The 21,459-nt window shown below is 39.9% G+C and overlaps 2 non-coding genes across 2 annotated transcripts; both read right to left on the bottom strand.

Moving 5' to 3' along the window:
* Positions 1-12,594: 12,594 nt before the first annotated feature.
* Positions 12,595-12,702, bottom strand: LOC130984231 (small nucleolar RNA R71). Its single transcript, XR_009088178.1, has one exon. It is a non-coding gene; the product is annotated as a small nucleolar RNA R71 (small nucleolar RNA).
* Positions 12,703-21,100: 8,398 nt separating this feature from the next.
* Positions 21,101-21,208, bottom strand: LOC130984370 (small nucleolar RNA R71). Its single transcript, XR_009088309.1, has one exon. It is a non-coding gene; the product is annotated as a small nucleolar RNA R71 (small nucleolar RNA).
* Between the last annotated feature and the right edge of the window lie 251 nt (positions 21,209-21,459).

The raw sequence follows: 21,459 nt of genomic DNA on the forward strand, positions 1-21,459 counted from the left end.
CCCCGAACCGGCCCTCTAAGAGCCCCTAACCAACTTTCGAATTCAAACGTCTCCTTTATCTTATCCCAATAAGATAAGATAACTAATATCACCTATAAATAGAAGGACCTACGTCCCTCCAGGTATTCACTCATTCCTCACACTTTCTACCTGTTAGATCCATTCTGACTTGGGCGTCGGAGTGTCTTTGCAGGTACCTCCCCCTCGCTCTACTCGAATAGTCCGACATCCGCCTCGACCCGCAGGTTCCCGATCCTCCTCTCAACCCGTACTAGAGTCATCTTGTAGATTGGCGCCGTCTGTGGGGACTTGCGACAGTCTAACCGGATGGAGGGCGTCCTGGAGGAAAACCCTTCAAGCCAGGATGACACCCAACCGCGTCGTCCGACCTCAGAACACCAGGAAGTGACAAACCAAGCAAGAATAGCAAGTACCGTCCACCACATGAACGAACACGTCGTCACGGACCCGCGACATCCTGAGAAAGCCAGGGACAAAGCGGCACAGATCATCCAGGATCTCTGCCTCCGGGTCCAGGAACTTGAAGGCAAACTGACCAACAGAGAAAAACACGACAACGAACACGGAAACCAGGCAACTTCCAGGTCAAGATCCCACCGCGGCAGGTCGCCAACTCGACAACACGATAGGCGAGATGGCCGCAGCATCTCACGCAACCACCGACACGAGAAATCACCGGAACGGCGATACAACAAGAAACACCACTGCAGCGCTTCCCATGATCTATGTCGTCAACACAATTCGGACGAGGACCGGAGATATCGAAGCACTAAACGCACGAGAAACGACCACACCATAATGGGAGCTACACCCTCCACAGAAAGAATCTTAAGGGCGAAACTCCCCAAAAGTTTCGACAAACCCACCGATATGAAGTATGATGGAACCAAAGACCCTCAGGAACACCTAACGGCCTTCGAGGCCAGAATGAACTTAGAAGGAGCGGTCGACGCAGTCCGGTGCAGAGCCTTCCCGGTAACCCTTGCCGGACCGGCGATCAAATGGTTCAATGCCCTCCCGAACGGATCCATAGCCAGCTTCCATGACATAGCGCGAAAATTCATGGCCCAGTTCATGACCAGAATCACCAAGGCCAAACACCCCATCAGCTTGTTAGGGGTCACACAAAAGCAAGAAGAATCCACAAGGAAATACCTCGACCGCTTCAACGATGAATGCCTAATGGTCGACGGACTCATGGACTCCGTGGCAAGCCTTTGCCTAACTAACGGGCTCATGAATGAAGATTTTCGCAAGCACCTCACTACTAAACCAGTATGGACCATGCACAAAATCCAGAACGTCGCCAAAGACTACATCAACGACGAAGAGGTCAGCCAAGTCGTCGCTGCCAACAAGCGGCAGCACGCCACCGCCCAACACGGCAATTCGGCTCCCCGTCATAACCCAACACCCAAAGAGAACCAACGGGACCACCCCAGGCCAGCCAATCGGCCACCGAGAATAGGCAAATTCTCTAATTACACGCCCATAACAGCACCAATTACGGAGATATACCATCAAATAGCAAATCGAGGAATCATCCCCAGAGCCCGACAACTCAAAGAAAGGACAGGAGGCAACAAAACCCTCTACTGTGACTACCACCGAGGTTACGGCCACAAAACACAAGATTGTTTCGACCTTAAAGACGCTCTTGAACAGGCCATACGAGACGGAAAACTCCCGGAATTTGCCAAAATCATCAGAGAACCGAGACGCGTAGAGAGAGACAAGTCGCCAGAAAGAGAAGGGCGTAACCCGAGAACTCAAAAGCTACCCCCCAGGGAGAGCCCGGAGGAAGACCCGACCATCATAGTGAACGTTATCACAGGCAAGGACGTATCGAGCAAGTCAAAACTAACAATGAAAAAAGATCTCAAGGTAATGGCCGTCAGAAACCAAGCCCCAATCACCGCGGCCGACAATACGATAACATTCTTACCAGAGGACTGCCAACACGGCACCTCGGCCGAAGATGCCCCCTTCGTCATCTCAGCCAGAATTGGAACAGGACTAGTACGAAGGATACCAGTAGACACCGGCGCAGACTCCAACATCCTTTTCCGAGGAGCCTTCGACAAGCTCGGGCTCCGTAACGACAACCTCCAAACACACCGCCACGGCGTCACGGGACTCGGAGACAACTTTCTCAAACCAGATGGCTCAATTACCCTCCCCATCACCATAGGAACAAGCAATCAGAAAAAGACAATCCTATCTGAATTTGTAGTCCTAAAAGACTCCACAGCCTACAACGTGATTCTCGAAGAAAAACAATCAATGACTTCTCAGCAGTCATCTTTACCAAATACCTCCTCATGAAGTTCAGAACCGACGACGGCTCCGTCGGTACCATTCACGGAGACCGAGAGGTCGCAGCCGAATGCGACAACACCAGCCTAGCCCTAAGGAAGAAATCCCGGGATGCGGCCGGAATATTCCTAGCCGACCTAGATGCACGACAAGACGGCCAACCTAGGCCAAAACCAGAAGGAGACATGGAAAAACTACAAATAGGGCCAACCAAAGAGGAATACACCTTCATTAACAGAAACCTCCCGTACGATCTTAAAGAAAAAATCTTAAAAACGAACGAGAGAACTGAAACAAAAGCAAAAACGGTTTCAAAAGGGAGCAAAAGGATACAATTAACCCTAGGCACAATAAAGACTCGTAGGGGTAAAGGAGGGAAACGTCCCCTCGCATTAAATGACCCCCTCGAAAAAAGAAGTTAGTAGAACCTCGAAAAACGCAACGGGCGCAGCGAAACCGGAAGAGTCATGTCAAAACCAATACGGTCAGACGAACCTTTCAGCAAAACCGGAGCCGAGACACCGATATCCTTCCAAAGAACCAAACGAACACCCGAGAAGAACTAAGGACCTAGCCCACGGTCAAGCATCATACCTTCCAGCGACAGACCGATCTTGCTCACCCTTCTGCTGCGGGGGCAACTGTTACGAATCCGGCCCACCGTCCCGGATCCAAACCCGAACCCGGTTCCCCGGGTTCGACCCATTCCACCCTTTTAGAAGGCCCCGAACCGGCCCTCTAAGAGCCCCTAACCAACTTTCGAATTCAAACGTCTCCTTTATCTTATCCCAACAAGATAAGATAACTAATATCACCTATAAATAGAAGGACCTACGTCCCTCCAGGTATTCACTCATTCCTCACACTTTCTACCTGTTAGATCCATTCTGACTTGGGCGTCGGAGTGTCTTTGCAGGTACCTCCCCCTCGCTCTACTCGAATAGTCCGACATCTGCCTCGACCCGCAGGTTCCCGATCCTCCTCTCAACCCGTACTAGAGTCATCTTGTACAGTTGGTTTGATCATTTTTATTTTTATTTTCACTGAAAATTGAAAACATAAATGAAAATGTGTTCCATGGCGTACATTAAAAAATGTTTTCAATGAAAATATTTTTTAAAATAAAGAAAGTAAAAAATGCCGTTTTAACATTTTTGATGTTTTTTTTTTATCTTTTTCTCGTTATAAATTGAAATTGTTTTTTAATAAAAATGCAATGGCTAAGACACGAACAACATATCAATTCCGCTAAATAACCAAAAAGGGGTCCAGCCAATTCTTGCCAACTCTTATTATGCTGGACTCTAAATCCCATCAAACAATAAAAACACCTCCCAATTAACCCAATTTATCCTTTCACCATTTTCATCTATCCCCTTTTCATTATTGTCGTGCACCTCCTTTCATTCCCACGTTAAAGTTTATAAATTAAAAACCATAAACAGGATAGGTTATAGAAGGTTCTTAAATCTAACTCAATTCTACTTTCTAACTTAAACCCTAATTTTCCACCTTCTTCCAATCCTTTGAAACTCAAGTGCACAGACAAGCAATACAGACAAAACAAACACAAGTAGGATACAAATACAGTAGGTAGCAATTATAGCAGGTAAGCATAATAGTTATATAGGCAGGCCCAATTAATGCACAATCAAACAAAATATACATATGCATATGATATATGTGTATCCTATTCGCCGTAAGCTCACGTGTCGATTAAACTACCAGGACTCGACACATTCGGTAGCTAACCCAGACATTTGTCTCTAGGTTGCGCATCCCTAGAAAAAACTTTAACGAAGGATAGTGCCTTTCCACCTTCTCCTTGAGGTATCATAAAGGAGTGTGCCTTTCCACATTGAAGGAGTGTGCCTTTTCATCTTGTAACCAGAGAAGAATGTTGGAGAAACAATATGAAGGAGAGTGCCGTTCTACCTTTTCCACATCCACATCACGACAAGAGAGGAATCCTCCATCCTTAACTTGTCAACCTCGTGAGCGAGATGAAATCTCGTCCTCACCACGGGCGGGATAAAACGTCTGTCACCATCACGACACCGCAACCACGAGCAAAAAGGGTTGGAACCTCCATCCCTGCCTGGTGCAGGTGCCAATACAATATTCAAGGTAACACTCAAGCGGGATTACACCTAAACCTTGCCATCTCAGCCAATCCAGCCATACTCAATCATCGCAAATCTCAACATTCACCTTTCAATTCAGTCATCAACTATACATCATCATCAATTCCGCACTTCCTCAACCATATTTCACCACTTCACAAACTTTCTTCACTTTCAAGTTACCTCCCCTTTCTAGTTCAACCCCCTTTACTATTATTACAACTCAATTATAGGGTCTTAGAGAGTAAAAATAGAGGTTTAGAGATTCAAAATTATGTTTAAATCACAAAACTCAAGTTGCTATAAAATAGGGATCCACATACGCGAACCATGTCCCATGTACATAGAAGTGTGATTTTTACCATTTCGCGTACGCGACATGCTCCCGCGTATGTGAGCACATCTGGCCATACCAAACGGCCACGTCACGTGTACACTCGTGTACGCGAACCTCCCCAAAATGCCAAAAAGTTGTTAGATGTTGCAGAATTTTGTTTTACACACCGAACTTCCAACGCGCATAACTTTTTTGTTAAAAATCATTTTTCATCCGTTCTTTAAACGATGTAAACTTCACAGACCTAATTTTCATACAAAACAATTTTGAAAAATTTGAGGGTTTGAAAGCTAAATTATGGCCTGTCGAAATTCGGTTCAAAGTCATATTTTTCCTCAAAATGCCAACCTTTATTTTCACCATTATCAACCAAAACACTCATAGTCAATACCAAATGCTTATCAACCAATTCTCAATTCTCAATTCCTCAACAATTCAATTCTCAATTCCTCAACTCATTCAAGATTCTCAATTTAATATACTTGAAGCCAACTCATCAATAATTAATACAACAACATTTCTACATAAACTAACTCATACTAATTCAACCAATTCATACTCATACCTAACCGATTTTCATTTACTCCATGATCCATCAATATGCAAATTCATGAATTTCAACCCCAAGAATTCATAATGAACATAATCTCACACTCAATCATTAAAGTATCATCATTAAATCACCAATCATCAAGGTTAATCAATCATTAAGGTTACTAACTCATAACATACATACATGCTTCAACCTATCTTATGGTCATCTAGCCTAAATTTTTACAAGAAATTATATATTACATACGAGAAACCAAAACCATACCTTGGCCGATTCCTCCCTAGCTCGAGACGTCACAATTGACCACCGTTCCACAAAACCCAAGGCTCCAAACCTCTCTAAACAGAAAATTCAGCTACCAAGTCCAAGACTCAAGCTTCCAACTCTATAAGTTTGCCACCAATATATATAATTCAATCTAATATCATATAAACACCACTAAATCAATATAGGGCTTGCTATATACACAATTTCACAAGGGTTAAAGATTTTTCACCTTACCAACGGGATATTGGGACAAGACCCGGCAAGTCTATGAAGCTAATTTGGTCCTAAACACCGAAATTACACAATTTCTCAACACCAAGCTCAATAAATTTTGAAATTAAGGGATAAGATGATGGGAGCGAGAATGAGGCTTACCTACCAAATTGTTTGGTTAGAATGGAAGAACTCGACGCGGTGAATCGATCGGAGCTCCGGATTGGAAGATATGTGGATTTGAATGGAGAGTTAGGGTTTGTTTCTATTTATCTCCTCTTCCTTGCATGTTTCTGTGTTCTCCAAATGGGGAAAGAAGAAGATGAGCTAAAACTCATATGTATTAAGGAATTGGGTTGGGCCTTGAGTCCTGTTCAGGCCCAGTTTTATCAATTCGGCCCGTTCAGCCCAATTTTGGGCCAAATCATTTAAAATTAGTGTCAAAATTTATATTTTAATTATATCTACTTCTCTAAACTATAAAATTTAAGTTTCTAATTTTTTTAAATAATAATTAATTTTTGGTTAATTATTTACTAATTATCTGAGGTTTACATCCTACCCCCCCAACAAAAATTTTTGTTTTTGAAAATTTGTTTCTTTAAACTCCATATATGCTTCCTCTTTTCCAATGAGAAACTCCTCAAGTTCCCATTCAATAGGGTCCAATGGTTATTCTAGAGGTCTCAGGCTCAGCCTTTAGGTTCAACTACAAGGGTTTTTCTAACTTCATCTGATATATATTCGAATTTTGGAATCCAAAGGCTACACACTTCTCACTACATTGATGCTCCAACCCGCACTCGCTGCGTCACTCTGATAATTTATCATTACGATCTTAATCATTAATCCATTCGACCGGAAACTAGCTTGAATTTCTTTCTCATACTAACTAGACGTTATCAACCTTTACTTTAGCTGCACGGGTTATAATTCCATTAGTTATTTCTACCACCAGGTCCATTACCACCTCCATCACCATTACTAGTTTGTTTGCTCCATCCCTTCAGCAGAAGCCTGCACAGTAGCAACCATAGAATCATCCGTATTACCTCAGTCACGTTCACGAGACATCATTTGGGTCTTATCCACACCGAACAATTGATATTAAGGTGATCAATCTTAATATCTAAAGTCTAGTGTTTCGAATCTCCAAAAGTAATGCTCATGAACATTTATGCTATATATGTCAAGCAGGCATCCTAAATAGCATGTACACACAGCCAGAGTATACTCAGAAGCATAATCATTCTATTCTCCAGGCTCTACGAGAACGAACTGCTCTGATATCATAATGTAACACCCTACCGCACAGAGATTTATGCTTAAGTCGTAAAGCAGAGGTGATGTGGTATTACAACGTCTAAAATAAAAATATATATAAAATAATAGTTGAAAAGAATTTATACCAAGGAGTTTTTAGAGGAAAGATTAAACAAAAGTCGCAAAACAAGAAGCGCAATGCTCAGGTAAACGGAGACTCGCGTACGAAGAAAACTAAAGATACATATGTATAATAAGAGTGGAGTGTCAAGGAAATAAAATATTCAAGCTCCGGTCTCAACCTACCAAGTTAAGGCTGACTGAAGAATATTTACATAAGTATATACAATCCCAAGATCCAAAATACTCAAAACAGACCCTATGTCTCCATGAAAAGCGTCTATGAGGCACAAAAGTAAAACATATATACAGGAACAGTCCTATACATGTATATATATCTAAACATAGCAAAATACCAAATCCAAAAGTCCCACTTTGCTACAGAGTAAATCCAGATGCCTAGTGAAGTGCCTCTCGACTTGCATCTGAAAAATAACAACACTGTATGGACTGAGAATTAGAGGTTCTTAGCATGATAGTGATGCCCACATATATAAGATATAATGTTCCAGGAAAGCTAGAGATAATCCTAAAAGTCCAACAATCAGATTTAAATATTAAAGTTTATAAATTGAAAACCATAAATAGGGTAGGTTATCTAAGGTTCTTAAATCCAACTCAATTCTACTTTCTAACTTAAACCCTGATTTTCCACCTTCCTCCAATCCTCCAAAATACCGGTGCACAAACAAGCAATACAGATAAAGCAAGCATAAGTATGCTACAGATACAGCAGGTAACAATTATAGCAGCTAAGCATAATAGTTACATAGGCAATCCCAATTAATGCACAATCAAACAAAACATACATATGCATATGATGTATGTCTATCCTACTCGCCGTGAGCTCATGTGTCTGTCAAACTGCCAAGACTCGACACATCCGATAGCTAACTCGGACATTTGTCTCTAGGTTGCACATCCCCTGGAGGAACTTTAATGAATGAGAGTGCCTTTCCACCTTCTCCTGGAGGTATCATGAAGGAGTGTGTCTTTCCACATCGAAGGAGTGTGCCTTTTCACCTTGCAACCAGAAAAGAATGTTAGGAAAACAATATGAAGGAGAGTACATTTTCACCTTTCCCAATGCACATTATGATAAGAGAGGGAATCCTTGATGAGCGAATAATTTATACGCTTTTTGGCATTGTTTTTAGGTAGTTTTTGGTAAGATCTAGCTACTTTTAGGGATGTTTTTATTAGTTTTTATTCAAAATTCACATTTCGAGACCTTACTATGAGTTTGTGTGTTTTTCTGTGATTTCAGGTATTTTCTGGCTGAAATTGAGAGACCTGAGCAAAAATCTGATTCAGGCTGAAAAAGGATTGTTGATGCTGTTAGATTCTGACCTCCCTGAACTCGAAATGGATTTTTTGGAGCTACAGAACTCCAAATGGCGCGCTCTCAACTGCGTTGGAAACTAGACATCCAGGGCTTTCAAGCAATATATAATAGTCTATACTTTATTCGAGCTTAGACGATGCAAACTGGCGTTCAATGCCAGTTCTATGCTGCATTCTGGAGTAAAATGCCAGAAACACGTCACAAACCAGAGTTAAACGCCAAAAACACGTTACAACTTGGCGTTTAACCCCAAGAGAAGCCTCTGCACGTGTAAATCTCAAGCTCAGCCCAAGCACACACCAAAGTGGGCCCCGAAAGTGGTTTTCTGCACTAAGACTTATTTCTGTAAACCCTAGTAACTAGTCTAGTATAAATAGGACTTTTTACTATTGTATTTTCATCTTTGGATTATTGATGAGCGGATAATTTGTATGCTTTTTGGCATTGTTTTTAATATCTTTTTGGTAGTTTTATTTGAGTTTTTATTATATTTTTATTAGTTTTTAGTTAAAATTCACTTTTCTGGACTTTACTATGAGTTTGTGTGTTTTTCTGTGATTTCAGGTATTTTCTGGCTGAAATTGAGGGACCTGAGCAAAAATCTGATTCAGAGACCAAAAAGGACTGCAGATGCTGTTGGATTCTGAAGTCCATGCTACAGAAGTCCAATTGGCGCGCTCTCAACGGCGTTGGAAAGTAGACATCCTGGGCTTTCCAGCAATATATAATAGTCCATACTTTGCCCAAGATTTGATGGACCAAACCGGCGTTCAAAGTCACCTACAGAAATTCCAGCGTTAAACGCCGGAACTGGCACCTAAATGGGAGTTAAACGCCCAAACTGGCAGAAAAGCTGGCGTTTAACTCCAGAAAAGGTCTCTACACGAAAATGCTTCAATGCTCAGCCCAAGCACACACCAAGTGGGCCCGGAAGTGGATTTTTATGTCATTTACTCATCTCTGTACACCCTAGGCTACTAGTTTTCTATATATAGGACCTTTTACTATTGTATTTTCATCTTTGGACATCTAGTTCTTAGATCATTGGGAGGCTGGCCTCACGGCCATGCCTAGACCTTGTTCTTATGTATTTTCAACGGTGGAGTTTCTACACACCATAGATTAAGGTGTGGAGCTCTGCTGTACCTCGAGTATTAATGCAATTACTATTGTTCTTCCATTCAATTCCGCTTGTTCTTGTTCTAAGATATCACTTGTTCTTCAACTTGATGAATGTGATGATCCGTGACACTCATCATCATTCTCACCTATGAACAAGGTGACTGACAACCATTCTTGTTCTACGAGCAACCAAGGCTTAGTGAATATCTCTTGGATTCTTTAATCGGAATCTTCGTGGTATAGGCAGGACTTGATGGCGGCATTCAAGAGAATCCGGAAGGTCTAAACCTTGTCTGTGGTATTCTGAGTAGGATTCAATGATTGAATGACTGTGACGTGCTTCAAACTCCTAGCAGGCTAGGGCGTTAGTGACAGACGCAAAAGTATCAATGGATATTATTCCGGCCTGAACGAGAACCGACAGATGATTAGCCTATGCTGTGACAGAGCATCAGGGACGTATTTTCACTGAGAGGATGGGAGGTAGCTGCTGACAACAGTGAAACCCTACACGAGCTTGCCATGGAAAGGAGTAAGAAGGATTGGATGAAGGCAGTAGGAAAGCAGAGAGACGGAAGGGAAGGCATCTTCATGCGCTTATCTGAAGTTCCTACCAATGAATTACATAAGTACCACTATCTTTATCTTTTATGTTATTTTCGTTCATCACCATATCCATTTGAGTCTGCCTGACTAAGATTTACAAGGTGACCATAGCTTGCTTCATACCAACAATCTCTGTGGGATCGACCCTTACTCGCGTAAGGTATTACTTGGACGACCCAGTGCACTTGCTGGTTAGTTGTGCGGAGTTGCAAAAGTGTTATTGCAATTTCGTGCACCAAGTTTTTGGGGCCGTTGCCGGGGATTGTTCTTGAGTATGGACAACTGACGGTTCATCTTGTTGCTTAGATTAGGTATTATTTTTCTTCAGAGTTCTTAAGAATGAATTCTAGTGTTTCAAGGTGATGTTCTTATCATCACCAAAGCTGATTGATCATCATCAATTTAGCTCTTGAATGCAATGTCTTGCTGAAGCTTAGCTAGCTATGTCTAATTCCTTTAGACTAAAGCTTTAGACTAACATTGCATGATTCCTGGAATTCTCATTAAGAATTTTGATACCTTTATTTTCCTTTTCACTTAATTTTCGAAAAAATACAAAAAAATCAAAAAAATCATAAAATCCAAAAATATTTCTTGCTTAAGTCTAGTGTCTCATCTTAAGTTGGTGTCAATAGCATGCATTCATTCATGTGTCTTAAGGGTCTTCAAGTAATTCTTGATGATTTCTTACTCTGATCTTTGAATTCTTTTGGCTTGAGTGTTTATGTGTCTCATATAGTGTTAGTAGTGTACAAACTGCTAAGTTTGGTGTCTTGCATGCATTGTTATTTGATTCTTATTGCATTTTGATTATTAAAAATCCAAAAATACTTTTAATTTGTGTCTTTTCAAGTCAATGATACAAAGAATTGAAGATTCAGAACATGCTGCAGAGGAATTATACAGAAAAAGCTGAGCATTCAAAAATGCCCAGTGAAGAAGGCAGACTGGCGTTTAAACGCCAGCCAGGGTACCTGGTTGGGCGTTTAACGCCCAAAGAGGTAGCATTTTGGGCGTTAAACGCCAGAATGTATACCATTCTGGGCGTTTAACGCCAGGATGGTGCTAGGGGGAAGATTTTGTTTTCAAAATCAAATTTTTTCAAGTTTTCAAAGTTTTTCAAAATCAAATCTTTTTCAAATCATATCTTTTCAATCAAATGTTTTCAAAATCAATTTCTTTCCTTTTTCAAAGATACTTACTAACAATTAATGATTTGATTGAACATTTTTTGCTTTTTTTTTTTTGTTGAGGAAGGTTTTATGTTTGAATCATATCTTTTCTTGTTAGGCAAGTCATTAATTTTCAAAATCAAATCTTTTAAAATTGTTTTCAAAACATATCTCTTAAAATTGTTTTCAAATCATATCTTCTCAATCACATCTCTTTAAAACTAATCATATCTTCTTAACCACATCTTTTTCAAAATAGTTTTCAATCAAATCTTTCTAATTTATAATTTCAAAATCTTTTTCAAAAATCACTTGATTTCTTTTCCACTTTCAATTTTCGAAAATTAATTAAGTGTTTTTCAAAATGTTTTCAAATTCTTTTGATTGAATTTTCGAAAATTCTCTTCCCTCCTTCTCACATCCTTCTATTTATGGAGTACTACTCCTCTTTAATGCACAATTCGAACTCTATCTAATCAAGTTCGAATTCTTCTACCTTCTCTTTTTCTATTTCTCTTTTCCTCTGACACTTCAAGGAATCTCTATACTGTGACATAGAGGATTCCACATTTTCTTTTTCTCTTCTCTTTCATATGAGCAGGAGCAGAGACAAAGGCATTCTTGTTGAAACTGATCCTGAACCTGAAAGGACCTTGAAGAGAAAGCTAAGAGAAGCCAAAGCACAACTCTCTTTAGAGGACCTGACCGAATTCTTCAAAGAAGAAGAAGACATGGCAGCCGAAAACAACAACAATGCCAACAATGCAAGGAAGGTGCTGGGTGACTTCACTGCACCTACTCCTGATTTCTATGGGAGAAGCATCTCTATCCCTGCCATTGGAGCAAACAACTTTGAGCTTAAGCCTCAATTAGTTTCTCTAATGCAACAGAATTGCAAGTTCCATGGACTTCCAATGGAAGATCCTCATCAGTTCTTAGCTGAATTCTTGCAAATCTGTGACACAGTCAAGACTAATGGGGTTAACCCTGAGGTCTACAGACTGATGCTATTCCCTTTTGCTGTAAGAGACAGAGCTAGAATATGGTTGGATTCTCAACCTAAAGAAAGCCTGGACTCTTGGGAAAAGCTAGTCAATGCCTTCTTGGCAAAGTTCTTTCCACCTCAAAGATGGAGTAAGCTTAGAGTGGAAGTCCAAACCTTCAGACAGAAGGATGGAGAATCCCTCTATGAAGCTTGGGAAAGATACAAACAATTAATCAGAAGATGTCCCTCAGACATGCTTTCTGAATGGAGCATCATAGGTATTTTCTATGATGGTCTCTCTGAACTATCCAAGATGTCTTTGGATAGCTCTGCTGGAGGATCTCTTCATCTGAAGAAGACGCCTGCAGAAGCTCAAGAGCTGATTGAAATGGTTGCAAATAACCAATTCATGTACACTTCTGAAAGGAATCCTGTGAACAATGGGACTAGTCAGAAGAAAGGAGTTCTTGAGATTGACACTCTGAATGCCATTTTGGCTCAGAACAAGATATTGACTCAACAAGTCAATTTGATTTCTCAAAGTCTGTCTGGAATGCAAAATGCACCAGGCAGTACTAAGGAAGCTTCATCTGAGGAAGAAGCTTATGATCCTGAGAACCTTTCAATGGAAGAGGTGAATTACCTAGGAGAACCCTATGGAAACACCTATAATTCTTCATGGAGAAATCACCCAAATTTCTCATGGAAGAATCAAGAGAGACCTCAACAAGGTTTCAATAACAATAATGGTGGAAGGAACAGGTTTAGCAATAACAAGCCTTTTTCCATCATCTTCTCAGCAACAGACAGAGAGTTCTAAGCAGAACCCCTCTGACTTAGCAACAATGGTCTCTGATCTAATCAAAACCACTCAAAGTTTCATGAATGAAACAAGGTCCTCCATCAGAAATTTGGAAGGACAAGTGGGACAGCTGAGCAAGAAAATTACTGAACTCCCTCCTAGTACTCTCCCAAGTAATACAGAAGAAAATCCAAAAGGAGAGTGCAAAGCCATAACCATGGCCGAATATGGAGAGGAAAGAGAGGAGGTGGACGCCACTGAGGAAGACCCCAATGGGCGTGCACCAATCTCCTCTGAGTTCCTCAATGAGGAACAATGGGAATCTGAGGCTCAAAATGAGACCATAGAGATTCCATTGGACTTACTTCTGCCATTCATGAGCTCTGATGAGTATTCTTCCTCTGAAGAGGATGAGTATGTCACTGAAGAGCAAGTTGCTAAATACCTTGGAACAATCATGAAGCTAAATGACAAGTTATTTGGAAATGAGACTTGGGAGGATGAACCACCTTTGCTCACCAAAGAACTGGATGACTTGTCTAGGCAGAAACTGCCTCAAAAGAGGCAGGATCCTGGGAAGTTTTCTATACCTTGTACCATAGGCACCATGACCTTCAAGAAGGCCTTGTGTGACTTAGGGTCAAGTGTAAACCTCATGCCCCTCTCTGTAATGGAGAAATTAGGGATCTTTGAGGTGCAAGCTGCAAGAATCTCATTAGAGATGGCAGACAATTCAAGAAAACAAGCTCATGGACTTGTAGAGAATGTTTTGGTGAAGATTGAAGACCATTACATCCCTACTGACTTCATAGTCCTAGAGACTGGGAAGTGCATGGATGAATCCATCATCCTTGGCAGACCCTTCCTAGCCACAGCAAAGGCTGTGATTGATGTTGATAGAGGAGAGTTGATCATTCAAGTGAATGAAAAATCCTTGGTGTTTAAGGCCCAAGGACATCCCTCTATCATCATAGAGAGGAAGCATAAAGAGCTTCTCTCAAATCAGAGACAAACAGAGCCCCCACAGTCAAACTCTAAGTTTGGTGTTGGGAGGCCACAACCAAACTCTAAGTTTGGTGTTGAACCCCCACATTCAAACTCTAAGTTTGGTGTTGGGAGGTTCCAACATTGCTCTGATCATTTGTGAGGCTCCATGAGAGCCATCTGTCAAGCTACTGACATTAAAGAAGTGCTTGTTGGGAGGCAACCCAATGTTTTATAGTTAACTATTTTCTTTTGTTATTTTATCTTTTTTGTAGGTTGATGATCATAAGAAGTCACAAAAACAATGAAAAAAGCAAAAACAGAATGAAAAACAGGAAGAAAAATAGCACACCCTGGAGGAGAAGAAGCTGGCGTTCAAACGCCAGTAATGCTAGCTGTTGGGCGTTTAACGCCCAGTCTGGCACCATTCTGGGCGTTTAACGCCAGAAAGGGGCACCAGACTGGCGTTAAACGCCAGTAAAGGGCAACAACCTGGCGTTAAACGCCAGGAATGGGCACCAGCCCGGCGTTTAACGCCAGAAATGGCTCAAAACGTGAATTTTGATGCCACTTGGTGCAGGGATGACTTTTCCTTGACACCACAGGATCTGTGGACCCCACAGGACCCCATCACCACTCTCTCTCTTCTTCCCCCACTCACCAATCACCTCAAAACCTCTTCCCCAAAAACCCTTCACCTATCAAATCCCATCTTTCTCTTCACCACTCACATCCATCCTTCATAATCCCCACCAACCTCACCCTTCAAATTCAAACCACTTTCCCTCCCAAACCCACCCATTTTGGCCTAACCACAAAGCCATCTCCCTCTCCTCCATTTCTTCTTCTTCTACTCTCTTCTTTCTTCTTTTGCTCGAGGACGAGCAAACCTTTTAAGTTTGGTGTGGTAAAAGCATTGCTTTTTGTTTTTCCATAACCATTTATGGCATCCAAAGCCGGTTCAACTGAGAAGGCATGACCTCAAGCCCATCACTAAGAAGAAGATGGAGCAAACAAGAGACCCCTCTCATCAAGAAATCCCTGAGATACCTCAAGGGATGCACTTTCCTCCACAAGACTACTGGGAGCAAATTAACACCTCCCTAGGAAAATTAAGTTCCAACATGGGACAACTAAGGGTGGAGCACCAAGAACATGCCATCCTCCTCCATGAAATTGGAGAAGATCAAAGGATCATGAGAGAGGAGCAACAAAGACAAGGAAGAAACATTGAGGAGCTCAAGCACTCCATAGGATCTTCAAGAGAAAGAAAGAGCCGCCATCACTAAGGTGGACCCGTTCTTTAATCTCCTTGTTCTTTATTTTTCTGTTTTTCGAATTTTAGTGCTTTGTGTGTATCCATGTTTGTGTCTTATGATCATTAGTGTCTTAGTGTCTATGCCTTAAAGCTATGAATATGAATCCATCATCTTTCTTAAATGAAAACTGTTTTTATCACAAAAGAACAAGAAGTACAGGATTTCAAATTCATCTTTAAAACTAGCTTAATTAGTTTGATGTGGTGACAATACTTGTTGTTTTCTGAATGTATGCTTAAACAGTGCATATGTCTTTTGAATTTGTTGTTCATGAATGTTAAAAATTGTTGGCTCTTGAAAGAATGATGAAAAAGGAGACATGTTACTGAGGATCTGAAAAATCATAAAAATGATTCTTGAAGCAAGAAAAAGCAGTGAATACAAAAAAAAAAAGAGAAAAATAAGGAGAAAAACGAAAAAAAAGGGGAGAAAGAGAAAAAGAAAGAAAAAGAAAGAAATAAAGTTGTGATCCAAGGCAATAAGAGTGTGCTTAAGACCCCTGGACACCTCTAATTGGGGACTTTAGCAAAGCTGAGTCACAATCTGAAAAGGTTCACCCAAGTATGTGTCTGTGGCATGTATGTATCCGGTGGTAATACTGGAAGACAGAGTGCTTTGGGCCACGGCCAAGACTCAATAAGTAGCTGTGTTCAAGAATCATCATACTTAACTAGGAGAATCAATAACACTATCTGGATTCGGAGTTCCTAAAGAAGCCAATCATTCTGAATTTCAAAGGATAAAGTGAGATGCCAAAACTGTTCGGAGGCAAAAAGCTACTAGTCCCGCTCATCTAATTTGGAGCTTAGTTTCATTGATAATTTGGAGTCTATAGTATATTCTCTTCTTTTTATCTTATTTGATTTTCAGTTGCTTGAGGACAAGCAACAATTTAAGTTTGGTGTTGTGATGAGCGGATAATTTGTACGCTTTTTGGCATTGTTTTTAGTATCTTTTTGGTAGTTTTATTTGAGTTTTTATTATATTTTTATTAGTTTTTAGTTAAAATTCACTTTTCTGGACTTTACTATGAGTTTGTGTGTTTTTCTGTGATTTCAGGTATTTTCTGGCTGAAATTGAGGGACCTGAGCAAAAATCTGATTCAGAGACCAAAAAGGACTGCAGATGCTGTTGGATTCTGACCTCCCTGCACTCGAAGTGGATTTTCTGGAGCTACAGAAGCCCAATTGGCGCGCTCTCAACGGCGTTGGAAAGTAGACATTCTGGGCTTTCCATCAATATATAATAGTCCATACTTTGCCCAAGATTTGATGGCCCAAACCGGCGTTCAAAGTCACCTACAGAAATTCCAGCGTTAAACGCCGGAACTGGCACCTAAATGGGAGTTAAACGCCCAAACTGGCAAAAAAGCTGGCGTTTAACTCCAGAAAAGGTCTCTACACGAAAATGCTTCAATGCTCAGCCCAAGCACACACCAAGTAGGCCCGGAAGTGGATTTTTATGTCATTTACTCATCTCTGTACACCCTAGGCTACTAGTTTTCTATATATAGGACCTTTTACTATTGTATTTTCATCTTTGGACATCTAGTTCTTAGATCATTGGGAGGCTGGCCTCACGGCCATGCCTAGACCTTGTTCTTATGTATTTTCAACGGTGGAGTTTCTACACACCATAGATTAAGGTGTGGAGCTCTGCTGTACCTCGAGTATTAATGCAATTACTATTGTTCTTCCATTCAATTCCGCTTGTTCTTGTTCTAAGATATCACTTGTTCTTCAACTTGATGAATGTGATGATCCGTGACACTCATCATCATTCTCACCTATGAACAAGGTGACTGACAACCATTCTTGTTCTACGAGCAACCAAGGCTTAGTGAATATCTCTTGGATTCTTTAATCGGAATCTTCGTGGTATAGGCAGGACTTGATGGCGGCATTCAAGAGAATCCGGAAGGTCTAAACCTTGTTTGTGGTATTCTGAGTAGGATTCAATGATTGAATGACTGTGACGTGCTTCAAACTCCTAGCAGGCTAGGGCGTTAGTGACAGACGCAAAAGTATCAATGGATATTATTCCGGCCTGAACGAGAACCGACAGATGATTAGCCTATGCTGTGACAGAGCATCAGGGACGTATTTTCACTGAGAGGATGGGAGGTAGCTGCTGACAACAGTGAAATCCTACACGAGCTTGCCATGGAAAGGAGTAAGAAGGATTGGATGAAGGCAGTAGGAAAGCAGAGAGACGGAAGGGAAGGCATCTTCATGCGCTTATCTGAAGTTCCTACCAATGAATTACATAAGTACCACTATCTTTATCTTTTATGTTATTTTCGTTCATCACCATATCCATTTGAGTCTGCCTGACTAAGATTTACAAGGTGACCATAGCTTGCTTCATACCAACAATCTCTGTGGGATCGACCCTTACTCGCGTAAGGTATTACTTGGACGACCCAGTGCACTTGCTGGTTAGTTGTGCGGAGTTGCAAAAGTGTTATTGCAATTTCGTGCACCAATTATTTTTTGATCCTTTGATCACATTTGGAGGCTGGCCATTCGGCCATTCCTGGACCATCACTTATGTAGTTTCAACGGTGGAGTTTCTACACACCATAAATTAAGGTGTGGAGCTCTGCTGTTCCTCGAGTATTAATGCAATTACTATCATTCTTCTATTCAATTCAGCTTATTCTTATTCTAAGATATTCATTGTACTTCAACATGATGGATGTGATGATCCATGACACTCATCATCATTTTCACCTATGAACGCGTGCTTGACAACCACTTCCGTTCTACCTTAGATCGAGCGCGTATCTCTTAGCCTCTATTCCGAAAGATCGGAGTCTTCGTGGTATAAGCTAGAATTATTGGTGGCCATTCCTAAGATCCAGAAAGTCTAAACCTTATCTGTGGTATTTCGAGTAGGATCTGAGATGGAATGACTGTGACAAGCTTCAAACTCGCGAGTGTTGGGCGTAGTGACAGATGCAAAAGAATCACTGGATTCTATTCCAACATGATCGAGAACCAACAGATGATTAGCCGTGCTGTGACAGAGCATTTGGACCATTTTCACTGAGAGGACGGGAGGTAGCCATTGACAACCGTGAAACCCAACATACAGCATGACATAGAAAGGAGTAAGAATGATTGGATGAAAGCACTAGGAAAGCAGAGATTCAGAAGGAACAAAGCATCTCCATACACTTATCTGAAATTCCCACCACTGATTTACATAAGTATCTCTATCTTTATTTTATGTTTTATTTATCCTAATTTTTGAAAACCATTATAACCATTTGAATCCGCATGACTGAGATTTACAAGATGACCATAGCTTGCTTCATACCGACAATCTCCGTGGGATCGACCCTTACTCACGTAAGGTATTACTTGGACGACCCAGTGCACTTGCTGGTTAGTTGTGCGAAGTTGTGACAAAGTGTGATTCACATTTGAGAGCTCCAATTCTTTGGCGCCATTGTTGATGATCACAATTTCGTGCACCAAGTTTATGGCGCCGTTGCTGGGGATTGTTTGAGTTTGGACAACTGACGGTTCATCTTGTTGCTCAGATTAGGTAATTTTCTTCTTATTTTGTTTTCAAAAAGTTTTCAAAACTCTTTCAAAATTTTTTCTTCTTTTTCATTTTTCTAAACATAATTTTTGAAAAAAAATGTAATAAAATCATAAAAACCAAAAATATTTTATGTTTCTTGTTTGAGTCTAGTGTCAATTTTTAAGTTTGGTGTCAATTGCATGTTTTTAAAATTTATGCATTTTTTTTCGAAAAACTCATGCATGGTGTTCTTGATGATCTTCAAGTTGTTCTTGATAAGTCTTCTTGTTTGATCTTTGTATTTTCTTGTTTTATGTCTTTTCTTGTTTTTCATATGCATTTTTGCATTCATAGTGTCTAAACATGAAAAATTTCTAAGTTTGGTGTCATGCATGTTTTTCTTTTCTTGAAAAATTTTCAAAAATAAATTCTTGATGTTCATCATGATCTTCAAAGTGTTTTTGGTGTTCATCTTGACATTCATAGTGTTTTTGCATGCATCATTGGTTTTGATCCAAAATTTTTGTGTTTTTAGTCATATTTGTGTTTTTCTCTCTCCTCATTAAAAATTCAAAAATAAAAAAATATCTTTTCCTTATTTTACTCATAATTTTTGAAATATTTGGGTTGACTTGGTCAAAAATTTAAAAATAAGTTGTTTCTTGTTAGTCAAGTCAAGATTTCAATTTTAAAAATTCTATCTTTTCAAAATCTTTTTCAAAATCAAATCTTTTCTTTTTCCTTTTATTATTTTCAAAAATTCTTTAAAATTGATTTTCAAAATCTTTTTCTTAAATTTAATTCATAATTTTCGAAAACTTTACTAACAATTAATGTGATTGATTCAAAAATTTGAAGTTTGTTACTTTCTTGTTAAGAAAAGTTCAATCTTTAAATTCTAGAGTCATATCTTTTAGTTTCTTGTTAGTCAAGTAATCAATTTTAATTTTAAAAATCAAATCTTTTTAATTTCCTTTTCAAATCTTTTTCAAAACAAATCTCAATCATATCTTTTTTCAAAATCAATTTCAAAAATCTTTTCTAACTCCTTATATTTTCAAAATTGATTTTCAAATCTTTTTCAACTAACTAATTGACTTTTTGTTTGTTTCTTATCTTTTTCAAAACCACCTAACTACTTTTCTCTCTCTAATTTTCAAAAATTCCTCACCCTTTTTAATTTTAATTTTAATTTTATTTCTTCTCTTAATTTTTGAATTTTAACTAATAATTAAAATAAAAACAAAAATATTTCTCTTCTCTTTTAGTTAATATTCGAAATTCTCTCCTTCTCACCTCCTTCTATTTATTTATTCATTTACTAACTCTTCTCTTCATCTAAAAATTTGAACCCTCTCATCTCCTCTGTGTTTGAATTTTTTTCATCCTTCTTCTATTCTTTTCCTCTTCTACTCACATAAAGGAATCTCTATACTGTGACATAGAGGATTTTTCTTCCTTTTATGTTCTCTTCTTTTTCATATGAGCAGGAGCAAGGACAAGGACATTCTTGTTGAAGCAGATCCTGAACCTGAAAGGACTCTGAAGAAGAAGCTAAGAGAAGCTAAAGCACAACAATTCAGAGAAAACCTTACAGAGAATCTCGAAAAAGAAAGAAACATGGCCGAACCCAATAACAACGATGGAGGCGCAAGGAGGATGCTTGGTGATTATACTACACCTACTTCCAATTTTTATGGAAGAAGCATCTCAATCCCTGCCATTGGAGCAAACAATTTTGAGCTGAAGCCTCAACTAGTTGCTCTAATGCAACAGAACTGCAAGTTTTATGGACTTCCATCAGAAGATCCCTATCAGTTTTTAACTGAGTTTTGCAGATCTGTAATACTGTTAAGACTAATGGAATAGATCCTGAAGTCTACAGGCTCATGCTTTTCCCTTTTGTTGTAAGAGACAGAGCTAGAATATGGTTGGACTCACAACCTAAAGATAGCCTAGACTCTTGGGATAAGCTGGTCACGGCCTTCTTGGCCAAGTTCTTTCTTCCTCAAAATCTGAGCAAGCTTAGAGTGGATGTTCAGACCTTCAAGCAAAAAGATGGTGAATCCCTCTATGAAGCTTGGGAAAGATACAAGCAATTGACCAAAAAGTGTCTTTCTGACATGCTTTTAGAGTGGACCATTTTGGATATATTCTATGATGGTCTATCTGAGTTCTCTAAAATGTCACTGGACCATTCTGCAGGTGGATCCATTCACATAAAGAAAACACCTGCAGAAGCTCAAAAACTCATTGACATGATTGCAAATAACCAATTCATGTACACCTCTGAGAGGAATCCTGTGAGTAATGGGACGCCTCAGAGGAAGGGAGTTCTTGAAATTGATGCTCTGAATGCCATATTGGCTCAGAACAAAAT

The sequence above is a fragment of the Arachis stenosperma genome, chromosome 5 (genome assembly GCF_014773155.1).
Source record: "Arachis stenosperma cultivar V10309 chromosome 5, arast.V10309.gnm1.PFL2, whole genome shotgun sequence".
Classification (NCBI taxonomy): domain Eukaryota; kingdom Viridiplantae; phylum Streptophyta; class Magnoliopsida; order Fabales; family Fabaceae; genus Arachis; species Arachis stenosperma.